The sequence below is a fragment of the Delphinus delphis genome, chromosome 1 (assembly GCF_949987515.2).
Source record: "Delphinus delphis chromosome 1, mDelDel1.2, whole genome shotgun sequence".
Lineage (NCBI taxonomy): Eukaryota > Metazoa > Chordata > Mammalia > Artiodactyla > Delphinidae > Delphinus > Delphinus delphis.
In genome coordinates this window covers 22,271,724-22,284,056 of record NC_082683.1, presented here as the reverse complement: position 1 = coordinate 22,284,056, position 12,333 = coordinate 22,271,724, and positions in this window count along the sequence as shown.

Below are 12,333 nucleotides of genomic sequence, written 5' to 3'. Positions count from 1 at the left end.
AGGAACTAGGCCTCCGTAGGGTCTCACTGGAAGACACACGAAAGGAGTTTTAAATCACCCATGGAATATGCAATGCAAACTGAATACATGCCACCTCGAGGCTATGAGATAACCGAATGACAGGGCTCAGTCAGGGACGGCATCTCAGTAGAGACGTGTCTAGTCAGGGCCCTGAACAGGGCAGAGGAGATGGAGTTTCACTACTGGCTCTGCCTATTCCTGGCCATGTCTTGTCTAGTCCCTTCCCTTCCCCAAGCCTCTGCTTGTCCATCTAAGGTCTCTTCAGATGCTAAGATTCTCTGTCAAGCTGGGGGAACAGAAGGGAAGAGCAAAATCCAGAAGGACTCAGCTCTGAGGCAGGGGAAGTTAGGAGGAGTGGGACGCCCAGCGGAGCCAAGGGCAGTGGTGGGCTGGGGCAAGTGGTAGAGAGCTTGGACTTGGGGCCTGTGTTCTCATCCGCCTGAAACCCCACATCCTCACGCTCACTCAGTCCCCAACACTGGCCTGACCACACTCCTGAAACTGCCTTCTCTGTGGTTCCCAATGACCCAGGTACCAAAGCCCTCTCTCGGTCCTCATCCTCTGTCTCTTGGGAGGAGGTGACAGTGTTACTTACTATGTCAGCTGGCCTAGGTCCAGACTTCCTGCTTCACACAGTCCTCTTGTGGGTACTGGGTTATTCTTCCTAAAGTGGAAAGAGAACCCCTTGTTCCCTTGCTCAGAAACCTCCAAGCATCCTTACTGTCTGCTGGTTCAAGTACCAGCTCATCTCCCAGACATGCAAGGCTCTCCACGGCACACCTTCCACCTCCCTTCCCAGCTTTAACTCACTGCTCCCTTGCAACAAACTGTGTCCCCCAAGCACACCTTCACCGTTCTTTCCTACTACCCTGCATTTGCTCATCCAGTGGTTCCCTCCTGGAAACTCCCTTCTCTCCTGGTCAAATTACTTACCATGTCCACACTACCGCTTCCTTGAAAATCTGTCTCAGTCATTCCCAAATGTAACTGTGATAGTTAAACTGCTGAAACAAAGACACCCTCAAATACACAGGCTTGAATGAGCCTCCCTTGATTCCCGCCTGTTTTCTGACCCTAGTTCTCCAGTTCTCCTTTGATTCTGTGAGCTATTTGATAACCTTCCAATACGCTGGTCCTCTGCTTAAGCTGCCCAGAATTGGTTTCTGTTGCTTGCCATCGATAATCGTGACTGATACCCTCCCTCCCTCCTAGATTGCTGTCATCAAGTGAGACGCTGTGCACACAGGTGCTTTGTGAACAGGGAAGCCCAGCAGAGATGTGATTTACCATTCCCCTCTGTGTTCCCCTATCTGTTCCCTCCCGTCATCCAGCCACCGCTGATAGAAGAGAACCAGCAAAACAGCTCTCAATCACATTAGCCAAAGGGAATGAAGGGCCAGAAGAGCTAGCAATGAGGCCAAAAATAGATCAAACACTCATGTTACACTTGATAATTACCTCCCTGACTATGACTTTTGCAATATATAATCCCAAACTTTTTTCTTCAGAGTAAACAGGGAGTATATAATCTCCACAACCACTTACTGACGATTCCTGACTCCATTTAAGTGTTTTGTTTAGATGCTCTGTCACTGAGCCACCGAGAGAGAAAGTGGCCGTTTTCCCCCTTGCAGTTCCTTCTCCAGGCCATGCAGCCTGCCTTGTCCACTTAGCTGGAAGAAATCGCTCCCTTCTCTAAACTCCTCTGGTGCAATTTTTTAAAATATAATTTACATACAGTTTACTGTATGTGAGATTTCCACAAATCTTGGGACTTCCCTGGTGGTCCAGTGGTTAAGACTCCACGCTCTCAGTGCAGCAGGCCCGGGTTCGATCTCTGGTCAGGGAACTAGATCCCGCATGCCGCAACTGAAGATCCCGCACACGGCAACGAGGAGCCCACGTGCCTCAGCTAAGACCTGGGGCAGCCAAATAAATAAATAAAATAAATAATTTTTTTAAAAAAAAGAGATTTCCACAAATCTTAAGTGTACTGTTGGATGAATTTTTACATATTTTGCATACGCCCAGGCATCCACTACCCAGATCAAGACAGAACATTTCCAGAAACTCCCTCATGCCTTTCCCAGCCAGTACCCCAGTGGGAATCATGCTTCTGCTCTCCATCACCAGTTGTAGAACTTCACAAAAATAGAATCATGTGGTATGGACTCTTTTGCTCCTAGCTTCTTTCATTCAACAACTTTTTGAGTCTCGATTTTTTTTAATAACTTTTATCACTTTGCACATGAAAGCTTTCCTTTTTTTTTAAGATTTTTTTGACGTGGACCATTTTTAAAGTCTCTATTGAATTTGTTATGATAATGCTTCTGTTTTATGTTTTGGTTTTTTGGCCATGAGGCACGTGAGATCTTAGCTCCCCAACCAGGGATCGAAACCACACCCTCTGCATTGGAAGGCGAAGTCTTTTTTTTTTTTTTAGTATGTATGTATGTATTTATTTTATTTTTGGCTGCGTTGGGTCTTCGTTGCTGCATGCGGGCTTTCTCTAGTTGTGGAGAGCAGAGGCTACACTTCGTTGCAGTGCACAGGCTTCTCATTGCAGTGGCTTCTCTTGTCGGGGAGCACGGACTCCAGAGTGCAGGCTCAGTAGTTGTGGCACACGGGCTCTGCATGTGGGATCTTCCCGGACCAGGGATCGAACCCGTGTCCCCTGCATTGGCAGGTGGATTTTTAACCGCTGCACCACCAGGGAAGTCCCTGGAAGGCAAAGTCTTAACCACTGGACCACCAGGGAAGTCCCATGAAAGCTTTCTTATTTATGTTTTCTGTCTTATTCTAGACTTGGGGTGGGAGGTCCATTTCAAATGGTTCCCCACATAGGACGCTCCACAAATTAGATGCTCGATAAATAGTTCCCAAATGACCTCACCAATGAGGATCAGACCCACTTTCTCTGTCCCCTTGACCGTCTCCGTCATGATGCTGTGCACATCTATTGAGCACCTACAACGTACCAGGCTGACCCCTTATACACATGAGCTTCACATAAGCGCTTACAACAACTCTGGATGCGGGTACGACTTGTCCCCATTTTCCGCGTAAGCACACTGAGACTCAGTGATGTCACGTGACTTCCCCAAGTTCAGCTTACTAAGAAGTGACAAAGCCAGGACTCAGACCCTGGTCTATCTGACCCAGAACCCGGACTGCTAACCAATAACTTGCACTGCCTCACGGTTAGGAAAGAAGCTGACATTAATGGCATGGAGGTCCTCTGTGACAGCTCATGAACTCCTCTCATCAGCCCAGAAGTGCACATATGATTATGCCCATCTTTCCCGCAGGTGGGAAAGCTGAGGGGCAGAAACGTTGAATGACGTGTTCACACAACTAGCAAGTGGCCAAGACTGGAAGCTAGAATCCCAATGGAAAGCCCTTGTTCTTTGTCTGACACCCCTGACCACCTTTCTGTAGGACAAGTTGACTGCATGAAACGCTATAGCAGCAAATCTCTGTGCAGCCTGGGTATTTGCTTTCTTGAACCAGGGTGATGTCGGGGTCAATGGCCTCTTTTATTTATTATTTATTTATTTATTTATTTATTTATTTATTTTTGCGGTACGCGGGCCTCTCACTGTTGTGGCCTCTCCCGTTGCGGAGCACAGGCTCCGGACACGCAAGCTCAGCGGCCATGGCTCACAGGCCCAGCCGCTCCGCGGCATGTGGTATCTTCCCGGACCGGGGCACGAACCCGCGTCCCCTGCATTGGCAGGCGGACTCTCAACCACTGCGCCACCAGGGAAGCCCTCGATGGCCTCTTTTAAAAAATAACATTGGAGCCTGGTAGACTGGAATGTGCAAGGCTGTAACTAGGGTGGCCCGGTCTGTGAGCATTTAAGATGTCATCCTCAAATACTCTAAAAGAGCAGATCCAGGGCATTCCCTGGTGGTCCAGTGGCAAGGCTTCACACTCTCACTGCCAAGGGCTCAGGTGTGATCCCTGGTCGGGGAACTAAGATTCCACAAGCTGTGCAGCCAATAAATAAGTAAGTAAATAAATAATAAAAGAGCAGATCCAAATGAAATGGCCGTGGCCTTTTCTTCATATGTGTTGAGATCATGACGTGAGCCAGGCATAGTGCCAGGCACTGGTGAACACAACAGACCTGGTTTTTATTCTCATGGAGCCTCTGGTCTAGCAGGGGAAACAGGCATGCATAAAGAAGGCAAGGTCAGAACCCTGGGGTCTGTTAACAGGGGTCCTAACTGAGCCTGGAAGCCCCAGGAGAGCTTCAGAGAGGAAATGAGGTTTAATTTTGACCTGAATGATGAACCAGGGTTAGTAGTTGAGGGGAGCAGAGCATGTGAGTGTGAGGGGAGAGTTGTGGCAGAGGGAGCAGCCTGAAGCAGGAAGAGGAAGCTCAGGAGGGGTCTTGAGGGCAGAGACATTCACCTTGTTCACACCCAGTCTCCTAGTACCATTCCTAGCACCAGTGAGGCACTCTAGAAATACCTGGTTGCCTGAATGAATGATTGAATGAATGCTTAAATGAAATTCCTACTGGCTGAAGTAGAGTGGAGGAAAGTCCAGCATGAGATGGAGCCTGAGAGGTGGGCATCAGCCAGAGCATGCAGGGTCTTGAAGGTCATGGTTAAAGGGCAAGGACTTTATATGAAGGAAATGGAGGGAAAACAACAACGATAAGGACAGCAAAGAAATGCGAGGGTTTGAAGAACGTTGAGTCGTGGCATGATCTATTTGCATTTTTAAAATGTCACTTTGGCTACTGAGGAGAGAATGGCCTGCAGACGGAGCAGCTGGAGGTGACGGTAGTGATGTGAATGGAAGGCAGTGGAAAGATTCAGGAGAGAGTGAGGGGGCGGAATGATCAGGACTTGAGTCAAGGATGACTCACACACACACAGGCTTCTGGCTGACTAGACAGGCTGGGTGATGCGGCCCTTCACCATGATAGAGGAATAGGTGGGGAAGATGCGGAGTTTTTATACGTGCTGAGATTAAGATGCCCAAGAAACATCCAAACGAAAAAGGCAAGTAGGCTGTTGGATGTGTGGGCTAGAGCTCAGAGGAGAGCTACAACAACTCCGAGGACGGTTGACATCCAGATGGTAGTTGAAACCACGGGGAAGAATGAGATCACCCAGGGAGAGGATAAAGCAAGAGGAGGCTAGGGCCTAACTCAACCTTAAATGGCTACAGAGAGGAATGGAAGCAGCCAGCAGAAGAAACCAAGAAGAGGAGAGAGGCACGTGGTAAACTGGAGAGGATGGGGTCACACAAGTAGGAAGGAGACTGTTTCGAGAGAGGAGTCCTCTGCACTAAGAACGAGGATAGAAATTCAGTGGGTTTATCAATATGGATGCGATGGATGACATCAGCTGCTATAAAAATATAAGTGATGATTACTATTTTCTCATCCCTAAGGAAGGAGACTATGTTCCAGGGACAAGACTTGGGAATCCTCTAATAAGGAAAGCTCTGGACACCAGGGACCTCACAGGTTAATTGCAATCCTTTCACCTTTCGGGTCAGGCTTTTCTTGTCTTTAAGGGAAAGAAAAGCTGTCTGTGAAGAGCTTCAGACACAGGAGGAAAGAATCTTAGCAAACACAGTCTTAAAGCATCAGCAAGGACATGTGATTTAGCAAAGAAATCACCACAGTCCCATGATTCGTTCATTCAACAACATATTTATTGAGCCTCTACTACTTACCTGACACATAAATCTCAATCCATTGACTATTTCTTGAGCTGCTATGCATTTCATTAATTCCATAAGTCTTTTGTCCTTTCACCAAAAATGTAAACTCTCAGAGCAGAATGTTTTCTTTATCTCCCACCGAACTGGGATAACCCAGCCATTCTTGGCAATTCACCAGTCTCCCAATTTCCCATGAATCCATTCGCTCTACCTAGAATGTCCTCCAACTGCATAAATCCTCCTCATTTTCAAGGCCCAGTTCAGATGTCACTTCCTCTGTGAACTTTTCCTAAATGACTCAAACTTAATCCTCCCTTATCGGAGCTCCTAAGGGCCAGAATAGCACTTGTCTTCCTGTACAGTGTTGATTTCTGTGTGAGGCTTCTGTCTCCCTGGCCCAGCTATCTCTTCTTACAACCTTCAGTGCCTAGTAGAGCTGCTTAGTAAATTTGTCAAAAATCAGCTACCCCCTCCCCTGGTCAAAATAGGACTCTGCTCCCCAGAATGTGGGCTTGGGCAGAACTGACACCTCAGAAAATGCTCCTTTGGTGCCACCTCCTGGCTAGATGGGGTATGACAGAGCCTGATTTCGGTCTTTCAACTCAAATTCTGTCTTTCAGTTCATTCTTTTGTCACTTCTATGCCAGGCTCTAAGTATACTGGTGAGCAAGACAGACGCAGTTCCTGGCCTCAAAAAATTCACAATCTGGAGAAGAAGACAATCTTAGAACTAGAGTGTGGTAGGAGCTGTGATCCTGAACGTTTTGAGGCCTCAGGAAAGGGGGCTTCTTTGCCTGTCCCTCAGGCTGACATCCGCAGAGGCCATGATTGGGTCATGGTCTAAGCAGGACATTGTCCTCTTCTGGCACTTGGGCTCTTGCTTGGGAAGCACGTCTGTGGCAGGCAGGTCCTCCATATTTCACCCGCCACACACTCCCCCTCACTTTTTTTTTTTAAAGCTTATTGATAACAACAAAGAAAAACAGTGTACCACACTGCAAAACAATTCTCTTTTGGTGCCTCTAAATGGCCAGTCCTAGAATCTCTTTTTTTTTAATTTTATTTATTTTTAAAACATCTCTATTGGAGTATAATTGCTTTACAATGGTGTGTTAGTTTCTGCTTTATAACAAAGTGAATCAGCTATATATATACCTATATCCCCATATCATGTCTTATATTCTTGAAGCCCTAAGATTAGAATCACAGTGTGAGAGCAGGAAGAGGCCTTCATTCATTCATCCCATAATTACTTATTGAGCACTATTAGGTGCCAGGCATTGTGTTAAGTGCTGAGGACATAACAGGGAACAAGAAAGGACATGGTATACACTCTCATGATGTTTATGTTCTCTTTGAGGAGATAGGAAACAAAGCAAGTACACAACTTTTAATATTTACTTATTTATTTTTAATAGGTGGTACACTATATGATTCAAAATACAAAAAGGTGCACAGTGAAAAGCCCCCCACTCCTGCCCCTAGCCACCTAGTCCCCTCCATAGAGGCCAGCAATGTTATCGGTTTCTTCTGTACCCATCCAGAGATAACATACGAATATACAAGCAGATATATTCTCCCCGCCCACCCCCCAGCCTTATTATACAGATGGTGGTATTCTATACACTCTGCACTGCACCTTGGGATCTTTTTCACTTAACAATATATCTTAAGAAATCGTTCTATATCAATACATAGATTTCTATCTTTTTTACAGTTGTATGGTATTCCATTGTGTGAATATTGCATGGTTTAAAATAATGTTACACTGTGATAAATGTTATGATGAAAACAGAAAATAAGTAGGGAGCTTAATTTTAAAATAACAAGGGAGAACTGGCTTTAGATAAGGTGATCAGGAAAGGAAGCTCATACTCAGGAAATGACACTGAAGCTGAGTCCTAAAAATATGAGAGGAAATCCACCAGGAGAACACAGGAGGAAGAATGTGCAAGCAAAACAAAGGACTGCCAAGGCAGGAATGAGCTTGGCATACTTGAGGGGTTGGAAACCACTGTGGATGAAACCAGATGAGGTGGAGGGAGCACAGAGCCAGATGGCGAGGGGCCCTGTAGGCCAGGGTAAGGAGCACAGGGGTGATTCTAAGTGCAGCAGGAAGCTGCTGGAGGGCTCAAGAGAGAAATGGGCATGCCCTGATTCATACTTGTACATTCACTTAGGCAGCTATGTGGAAGGTGGATTAAAGGACAAGAGTGAAAGGAGGAGATGAGAAAGGAGGCTGATGCAGTAGCCCATGCAGGAAATAAAAACAGCATGGAGAGGAGGTAGTGGCAGTGGGGATGAGAAACACTGACAGTGTTGGGATGTATTTTGGAAGTAGGGTTGACAGGACTGGAGGGTCAACCTTATAGATCATTTAGTCCCAGTTCCCTCACTTCCTGGGCTGAGCAAGCCTAATGACTTGCCTGCCACAGGTCACAGAGCTCCTTAGTGACAGAGCCAGGCCTAGGATTGATGCAAGACTTCTGACTCCCAGGTCAGTGTTTTGTCACTCTAGGGAAGCAGGAGTTGGAACTGGAGAATAGAAACTATATCTTTAAAATTCTGTTAACCACGAATTGCCGATTCATTCAATTTTTTAAAAATTGTGTGACAGCTTTTTATTAGCTTTCTTGACTGCCCACTTCAGAGTAGAGAGAGACAGATGTGCGGTGAATGGAATCTCAGGTCCACCGCTGCCTACTCCCAGAGCAAGGGAGGCAGGCAGCACAGGAGATGGGAGAATGAATGGGAATAGGCTGCCCTGCAGACATATGAGGGAAGGGTATTCCAGGTGGAAGAGCCAGCTAGGGTGCAGACCCTCTGACAGGAACCTGGCTCATTTGAAGGGTAGCGGGGAGGACAAGGTGAGTGGAGCAGATAAGAACAGTGAGATGAAAGTGGAAATGGGAGGGTCAGATGGCATAATGATTGGTGAGGCGTCGAAGGCTCTGGCCTTTACTCTGAGTGAGACGGGAGCCAGGAGAAGGTCTGAGCTCAGAAATATGATCTGATGTACATTTTCACAGGATCCCTTTATTGCTGTGTGGAGGATTGACTGTAAGAAGCAAAAGTGCAAGTAGAGACCAGCTAAGAGATTGGTGCAGTCATATAGGTGAGAAAGGATGGTAACTTCACCATAGATACGGAGGGAAGTGGTCAACCAGTAAGATTTGCTGCCAAAAATGATGTGAGATAGGGAATCAAACATTACTCTCAGGATTTGGCCTGAGAAATGGGAGAGATGAATTTATTACAAGAGATGGGGCAGATGAGGAAGGAAGGAGTTTAGGTTTGTAAGTGTTGGGTTTGAGATGTTGGTGAGCCATTAGTGGAGAGGCTGAGCTGGCAACTGAATATACCAGAGTTCAGGAGACAGACCTGGACTGACTCTACATTTGGGAGTTGTTGACACATGGTTGGTGTTTAAAGCCGCAGGACTGGATGAAATTTAGAGTGTAGAGGGTCGAGGACTAAGCCCTGGATCACTCTGGCATCAAGAGGACAAAAAGCAGAGGAGGAACCAACCAAGGAGACTAAGCAGGAACAACCAGTAAAACAGGAGGAAAATCAGGAGGAATGCTGTGCTCGAATCCAAGTGAAGGAAGTATATCAAGGAGATCACATGCCATTTATAGGTTAAATAAAGGCTGAGAATTAACCATGTGAGGTCACCAGTGACCTTGACATGATCAGTTCCACCGGAAAGCAGAGGATGAAAGCCTGACTGGAGTGGTTTAGAGAGAATGAAGAAGAAATGGAGCCAGTGAGTAACAGCTTCCTCTTTGGGGTCTTGCTGCAAAGAGGAATAGAGAAACGGGTGGTAACTGAAGGAAGAAATGGGAGAAACAGCGGCACATTTTTACGCTGATGGGAATGATCCAATAGAGGTGAAATTGGGATGTGGAAGAGGGAGATTTCATGGAGCCATGTTCCTTAGTTGCTGAGAGACGAAGGTCTGGTGCACAAATGAAGGGCCTCTTTCTAGACAGAAACATGCATAGTCCCAAGGGCATTGGTTCGCAAACTAAGCTTCATCAGAATCACCTGGAGCACTTATAAAAGCACAGATTGCTGGGCCCCACCCTCAGAATTTGATTCAGTAGGTCTTAAGTGGGACCCAAGAATTTGCATTTCTGACAAGTTCTCCGGTGGTGCTGATACAGCTGGCCCAGAGACCAGGCTTTAAGAAACATCGATCTACAATTATGTGAGGTGAGGTAAGTACACGTAGTGGAAGGAGTAGGTTATGTCTCGTTCTGATTGCTTTATTTTTTCTCAGTCAAGTCATTGAGAGTAAAGGTGGAATACAAGGTGTTGGAGGTTTGAGGAAAGGAAGAAGGTATGAAATGGTTGTCTTGTAAGGAGGAAACTGAACAAATGGGGCAAATGTTGATGATCCCCCCTCCTGAGGTTGCTGATCATGAATTTAAGACACTGGTTGAATGTTTTCTCCAACCACTCTAAACTGCAGAGGTGCGGGTAGATGCAGTTATATGTAACCAGGATTGTGGTTTGTCAGTTAAAATAGATGAAGCAAGAGTAAGGGGCAAGGGGATGATGGTGAAGACGAGGTGAGAGGGGGATTATGATGGACCATGGATTTAATCTGGGAAAGAAGACAGGTGCGGTAAGGTGAGGTAAAATGAAAAGGTGATGATACACTTTTCTCAAAAGTGAGTGCTTCCCTCTCAAAGCCTTACCCAGCTTGTCTTCATCACTCACCTCTCTGAATTTGTTAGCATGACTCTTCCAGCCTCATTTATCTTGTGTTACTTTTCTCTATAGTACTCATCACACATGACAAATGTGTCTGTCTCTCCACCAGAATTGAAGTCCCATTGAAGGCAGGAGCTCTTAGCTTTCTGCTATCGCCGCGGTGCCTAGAATTCTGCCTGGCATTTAGCAGCACTCCCCTATCCACTCCTGGCCAGCTTACTCTTCCCGCACGCCCAGGACATGTCCTATACTTCTGCAGCAAAATGCCTTGATTTGGAATGACATGCCTCTAAAAACAGAGTGCCTAGAAACTCTTCACACTGAAGAGAAACAGAAACTCTTCACATTGAAAGGCTTTGGGGAAACAGAAGTCTGGAAAAGTTTGGGTCCCAGTGCTTAAGAAGAACAAGATGAAAAGGTCAGGGTTCTGCCAGGTAGCTGTTGATGACAGAGACCTAGGCCCTTGGGGCACTGCTCACTCCAGGATCCTAGAAGGCCAGCCATATTAAGTTGTTACAGAAGACCTGGGTCCTTCTCAAGCAGACCAAAATAGAAATTCATGGAATTGTGATGGGGGGAGGAGGGGACACTGTAGATGGTCTTGTATTATTCCATTTTTGTAAAATAACTTAAAATTATATGGGTTACTTTCAAGAATACACACATGCTATATACTATATACTGAATTTACATGTATCATAAAGCATTTTTAAAAGGTTTAGAAGGATAGATAACAAAGTGTTATACCAAGATATATATATTGTTTTATTCTATATGTAACCGTCTGGACTGGTGGTTTTAATTAGAAAAGCACTAGTAGTTAAAATGAATTTAAATCCCTGCAAAAATCATACATCAAGTGGCATCAGAGGTCATTTCCTCTTTCCAATGAGGAAGTATGTGCACAGAGTAATTCCCTGACTTGCCCAATCAGACATCTCAATGATGGAGCAGAGTACCTAGGAGAGCGGAAACTGCGAAGGAAGATAAAGAGGCAAGGAGCTCGTGGTTTCCACTGATTAAGAAAAAGCTAGGAAGGAAGATCCAATATTGAAATAGCAATCTGCTGGGTAGATGCCCCTCTTCTCTTCCTACCCTGTATTTCCCCAACTCTAAACCGTATTACAGTGTAATCCTTAAACTAAATTCTGAGGACAAGAATATTATTCATTTCCCTTTCCCCCAGTGCCCAATAGCACCAACAGGGGCTCACAAAATACAGAATGAATGAATAGATGGGAAAAGCAGATGAATACACTAACACGAAAAACTGGACAAAGCAGCAAAATTGGGAGTTTCTTCAGAGAGCTTCCCCTTAAAAGGCAACTCCAAAGTAACTTTCTTTTTTGAGCACGTGAACGTTGCCTATGGCCAGCAGGTGGGGCCACAGTAACAGTTTTACAAACTTTAGCCAGCCACGCGGTCGATCATTATTTTAAAAGGTAGGAGAGCAACAAGCCACGCATGGCACTAATGTCATCTTTGCCCTGCGAGCAGGATAGCGTGAAATTCCAGCTCCCCGTCCCATAGGAGACCTAAGCTCACCTATGAAGGTAAAGGGTTTGGCACTGGGAGAGGCTTTTGCGCAGGTGCAAAGGCAATGGCGACACCGTCTTAAACCCACATTTTTCGCGGTAAAATAGGGCAAGGGAAAAGCACACAAAATGAACGGGTATGCTGAGCGGCCCCCCAGGCTGCAGCGGGCTAGAGTTGACGGGGTCGCGGGAGTATGGAGAGAATCACGTTAGCAGGACAGAGGTTTGCCTCCCTGCGGGTCACGATGCAGTGGCCACCATGCATGGCCGCCGACGTGCTCGCGCCGTCCAGTCACCGAGCCCAGCTGCTGGACGGGGCAGGGCAGGCGGGGCCACCCTAAACTCTCCAGTAGGCGGGGCTACAGAGCCAGA